The sequence below is a fragment of the Phascolarctos cinereus genome, unplaced genomic scaffold (assembly GCF_003287225.1).
Source record: "Phascolarctos cinereus isolate Bilbo 61053 unplaced genomic scaffold, phaCin_HiC Scaffold_2;HRSCAF=192, whole genome shotgun sequence".
Taxonomy (NCBI): Eukaryota; Metazoa; Chordata; class Mammalia; order Diprotodontia; family Phascolarctidae; genus Phascolarctos; species Phascolarctos cinereus.
The window spans coordinates 146,559,288-146,564,920 of record NW_027555625.1 but is presented as its reverse complement, the minus strand read 5'-3'; the positions used below and the strand labels follow the sequence as shown (position 1 = coordinate 146,564,920).

Genomic DNA, 5,633 nt, shown 5'->3' with positions numbered 1-5,633 from the left:
ATTGGGGTTTCTCAGGATGACCGTAGCATCCATTTCTATGGTAATCTTAAAGAATGATGTGGTTACATGCTCACCAGGTCAGGGGCAGCTGGGTAGCTCAGCGGATTTTGGAACACTGGCCTGGGAATCAGGAAGACTCATCTTCCTAAGTTCAAGTCTGGCTTCAGACACTTACCTAGCAGTGTGACCCTGGGCAAGTCACTTATCCTTGTTTGCCTCAGTTTCCTCATCTGTAAAATGAGCTGGAGAAAGAAATGGCAAACCACTCTAATATCTCTGCCAAGAAAACCCCAAATGGGGTCACGAAGAGTCAGACATGACTGAAAACAAGAACAACCACTGGACCAGGAGGATTTAGACCAAACACATTTGGTCAAGGAGGGGTAGTGGTAGGTGAGCCTGTTGGATTTAAAATTTAAAAAAAGCTCTTCTAGCTTTGGGTTCTGTGAATCCCTTTTTCTTTTGGAGGCAATAGGATTAAGGGACTTGCCCAGGGTCACACAGCTACTAAGTGTCTGAGACCAGATTTGAACTCAGGTCATCTTGACTCCAGGAGCCAGTACTCTATCCACTGCACCACTTAGCTGCCCCTGTGAACTCCTTTTTCACAGGAGGAGAAACCAAGTCACAGTGTGGGAAGGCCATGGAATAGGCCTCCATGGTAGCTCTTAGCTGAGGGAAGCTTCTTGTGGCAAGAACCATGTTAAAGGAGGATTCATCCGTCTCCAGTTTCCCTTCACTGGCTTGATAAAGATGCTGAGCATCTTCCTGAGCCATCTGATGATTCACATTCTGATTTTCATCACGATTACCCTGACACATGGATACAAGTAATCGTTCAAAGTGTCCTGAGGTATCTGATCAAATGTCTTTTTCGCTATCTCGTCCAAATTCTGATCGGTAACAATTGACAATATCTCGAATTTGCTGATTTGATCTTGTGCACAAAATCTCAATCAATACTCTTTCCTGAGTTACTGCTCCCTTCATTGCATTCCATAAACTCCAAGCATCATAATATGTAGGTGGCATAAACAAGGCAAGTATCAGTTCTTCCTATTTCCACTTAACTCGGACTTGAGATCTTTGATTAAATCCTTTCCATACATGGTCTTAAAAGCTGCCTTAATTTTCTGTCTTTGATCATTGGAGTGATTGGCGACAACATCCACGATTGCTTGCTCATCAGTCCCAAACCCTTTCATGGCCTTTCGGAGAACTTCTGCATCCTTCATAGCATCGAAGTTGGCAGCAGGTCGGATTGTCCCCTGAGTACCTTGAATCATGGCTGCTGGCTGATTAGGATAAGAAGCAGGAGCTTGGACTTATGGTGGAGAAATGGAAACACCAGGACAGGAAGGCAAGAAGCAAAGCAAACCTGGTGTTTGCCCATCCCCAGTGCTCAGCACACCCCTCAGCTGTATCAGCTCAATGTGCTATTATATGATTATCATCCCCATCAGAGCCTGTCATCCTCATTGTTCCCTGATTGAGCTCCCTGATACATAGCCCTTTCAGTTTCTCTTTACTGCCCAGTAATTATTGTTATTAAGGGAGCTTTGTTCTCTTCGTTTAGGAAATAAAACAGTTTTAAATTCCCAAAGCAAGAAACATTCACACTCTTGGACAAGGAAGAGGGGGGAAGGAGGGGTGTTACCCACTGGGACTGGAATGCCCCATGGAGCCATTGCCTCCCACCATCATGCTCCTGATAGCAGCTCTAGTCAGGTTAAACAGAGCCCAGAGAATTGGAAAACACACACACACACACACACACACACACACACACACACACACACACACACACTACTCCAACAGATCAGGTGGGTGGTAAAGAGTTTATTCTCCATCCTGGGTTTTCTGTGTTAATATGGAGAAGCAATCTTTTGTGACTAGGGCTTTAGGCTCCATTCTTCTCCAAACATATCTTTGCCTCAAAAATTATAATCCTTTACATTTGCATGGCATTTTAGGTTTCAAAGCATTTCTGGATCTGCTCTATGAGGTAGGCAGGGTAAGTATTTTTGAGCCTATTTTACAGATGAGGAAGCTCTCCAGGCTCTGTCACTAGCTAGGTGAAGGGTTTTGGGTGAATCACTTCACTGCTCTGATAAATAACGAGCTTGGACTACAAGGCCCCTTTCTAAGAAGCTCAAAGATTTGAGGATTCTGAGGTTCTGAGACTTTCCCAAAGTCATACAGTTGGTTAGTGGCAGAGCCTATAGGAGAAAATCTCTAAGGTCCCTTCTGGCTCTAAAATCCTAATGTTCTAAGATTCAAATCCGGCTCTGCTGACTCCTAGTCCAAGCCCACGGAACCAGACTCCTGGGCCTTGAGGAGCTGCAAAGATGAGTAAGGCATCTCTCTGATCCTGCTCTACTCATCACTCTGTGGACTTCGCTGTGTCCTGGCCAGCAGCCTCCTCGTCCTGACCATTCCTCTGCCCTGTGGCCCTCTCTTCTGATGGGTGAGTCCCTGACCCCAAACCATCATTTCATGAAGGGCCCAGGCTACCATCATTCCACAAAATGTCATAGGAGGTCATAGATTTTTGTAAGAAGGGCCTTTAGAAATCATCCAATATAAACCTCTCCATTTTAAAGATGAAGAAACTAACGAACAAAGAGGTTGACTTGTCCAGGGTCATGCAGGTGCCCTGTGCTAATTATTTCCTATTTATCCTGTATATATCTTGTTTTGTATCTGTTTGTTTGCATGCTGTCTCCTCTATTAGATTGTAAGCCTCTTGAAGGCAGGAACTGTCTTTTGCTTCTTTAGTGTTTGGCAGAGAATAAGCACTTAATAAATGTTTATTGCTTGAGCTAGGATTAGATCTAAGGTCTTTCTATTTCAAAATGCAATATTCTTGGGGGTAGCTAGGTGGCACAGTGGATAGAGCACCGGCCCTGAAGTCAGGAGGACCTGAGTTCAAATCAGGCCTCAGACCAAACACTTGACACTTACTAGCTGTGTGACCCTGGGCAAGTCACTTAACCCCAATTGCCTAAAAACAAAACAAAACAAAAATGCAATATTCTTTCCGCAACACTGCCCTTCCTCTATTGTCCATCTGCAAAATGGGGACAGCAATATTTATGCAGTGAGCATGTGCTAAAGGACTCATGCTGAGAAGATCCAGTAGTTCCAAGATGTTTTTGTTGTTCAGTTGTGTCCAACTCTTCATGACCTCTTTTTGGGGGGTTTTCTTGGCAGAGATACTAGAGCGGTTTGCCATTTCCTTCTCCAGATCATTTGACAGATGAGGAAACTGAGGCAAACAGGGGTAAATGACTTGCCCAGGGTCATACAACTAGTAAGTATCTGAGGCTGGATTTGAACTCAGGTCTTCCTGAGTCTAGGCTTGGCACTCTATCATAATCTGTGTCACTTAGCTGAAGACTCTTAGTGGAAAGATAGAAATGAACCAAATTCAGTTGCTCACAAGGCCTTGGTATGAGCTAAGCCATTGTTAAATTATTATTGAAAATCTTTCAAGATTGTGAGCCAGCTGCAGTTCTGAGCCACATATTCTGCTTTCATTACCGACCTCCAGGTTATTGTACAAGCAAATGAAATAATGTAAATAAAATGCTTTAGAAGATATATAGTATACATGTTATTATATATATTACACGCGCACACACACACACATACACACACACACACACACACATATACATTACCTGTGGGTACTCTACCCAAAGGAATGTAAATCTTGATTGCTGACACCCTGAAAGATATCTTGGGGTTTAGATTTCTTTCTTAAAGACCATGCCTTAGATCCAAATCACTCTGTCTCTCTTTGATTGGTCAAAAATAGGTTCCAGCCCAAGTTGCCCTTGGTCATTGTTTGGGCCGCTGAAGGCTCAGACCAAATGTAAATAGCAACTGTTTCTGTTTTGGCCAGAAACCTTGAGGGTCTTTCCCTCCCAGATTGATTTTTTTTTAATAGGTAAAAGAGGCCATTCTCTACCTCATTTCTTACCTAGCCTTAATCATTGAATGGGCATTGCCTCAATCAAACTGAGACCTGGAAAAGACCTTAGCTTAAAAAGGCACTGTATTGGGAGTCATTTCCAGGCACCCTGGTCTATATCTTGCCACTAGATCCAGGTGGCTCTGGAGGAGAGAGTGAGGCTGGTGACTTTGCACAGCCCTCCCTCGCTTAAATCCAATTCACTTGCAATTCATGGCATCACCTTCCTGATGTCAAGGTCCCCTTTGAGAACCAAGGACAGAAAACCAAAACACATGTGCATATGTGTATGTGTGTATGTGTATATGTATATATCTGTATGTATATTACATACACTCATGTATAAATTATTATTAGTCATATACCTTAGTATGAACTAATTTATATAAACTGACAGCCTTGTAGTTAGAAGGGCCCTAGCAGATGATCAAGTTCAACCCCTTCATTTTATGGATAAGAAAAATGAGGTCCAGAGAATTCAAGCAACTTGCTGAAAGTCACACAGTAGCAGAGCTAAGGCTCAGACTCGTGTCCTGTGATTTCAGATTCAGTGCTCTTTAGCTTTTCTCCACCCTGAAAATGAGGCACCAAAGATATGAGGCAGGGGGAGGAGGAAGAAGAGAACACTTTGGAACATGCGGCACTGCTCAAGGAGGGCTGGTATGGGTAGGTCTAAGCAGCCTTGGGTCAATATGAGGGCACTGGAGGTCTTGGGACAGGGAAAATGGAAGAGGACTAAGGTGCTGAAAGAAATAAACAGGCTCCCAAGATAAACATCACTTATGTCACAATGGGCTGAATGATCCTGGCTGAAGAGGAGGAAAGGAGTGGACCTAGCAGCTGACTGAGGAAAACCAGACTTGAGAAGACACCACCCTTAGCACCGAATAGCTGTTTTTAAAAAATAATATTGGCCATAACTCCTGGCAGCCAGCTCCCTCTCCTTTCAGGCGCCATTGTGTTTACAAAACAGCTGCTCTGGACAGCTAGGATTCTCATTAGGAGGCTGGGAGGAAAATTCCTTCCTTGTCAATGCCTCAGGAAGTGTTTTGAACCACAGCACATGGTGCTGCTGGGCCCAGGGACTGGGACCCTCATGGCCTAGGGAAAGAGTCTCATGACAGTTCAGACAGAGGGCTCGCACTCTCCCCATTGCCCTCAGTGCTGCTCTGGTGGAATCTTGCCGTGGATTTTGACCTCCTGAGATGGTGTCATAGAGGGAGGGAAGGAGCTTGTTTTCATTGTAGTGTAGTCATTTCAGTCATGTCCAACTCTTCGTGACCCCATTTGGGGTTTTCTTAGCAAAGATACTGGAGTGGTTTGCCATTTCCTTCTCTAGCTCATTTTACAGATGAGGAAACTGAGGCAAACAGAATTAAGTGATTTGCGCAGAGTCATGCAGCTACAGTAAGTGTCTTGAGGCCAGATATGAACTCAGGAAAATGAGTTTTCATGACTCCAGGCCTGGCACTCTACCTACTTCACCACCTACCTGTCCATGGAGCTTATTAGAGCAGGGGAATGAGAGTAGAAAATTACTGGAGAGGAAGCCATCCTGATTCTGCCTTTCTCTACAATTCTCACTGCCTTTCTGGGAGCTTCCATTCTACCAAGGTATAATTTTATGGGCTTGGATCTACAGGAAAGCTAGTTCATA

The 5,633-nt window shown here is 44.1% G+C and overlaps 1 pseudogene; it reads right to left on the bottom strand.

The window, feature by feature from the left end:
* Window positions 1–564: 564 nt before the first annotated feature.
* On the bottom strand, window positions 565–1,704 carry LOC110210491 (annexin A7 pseudogene; annotated as a pseudogene).
* Between the last annotated feature and the right edge of the window lie 3,929 nt (window positions 1,705–5,633).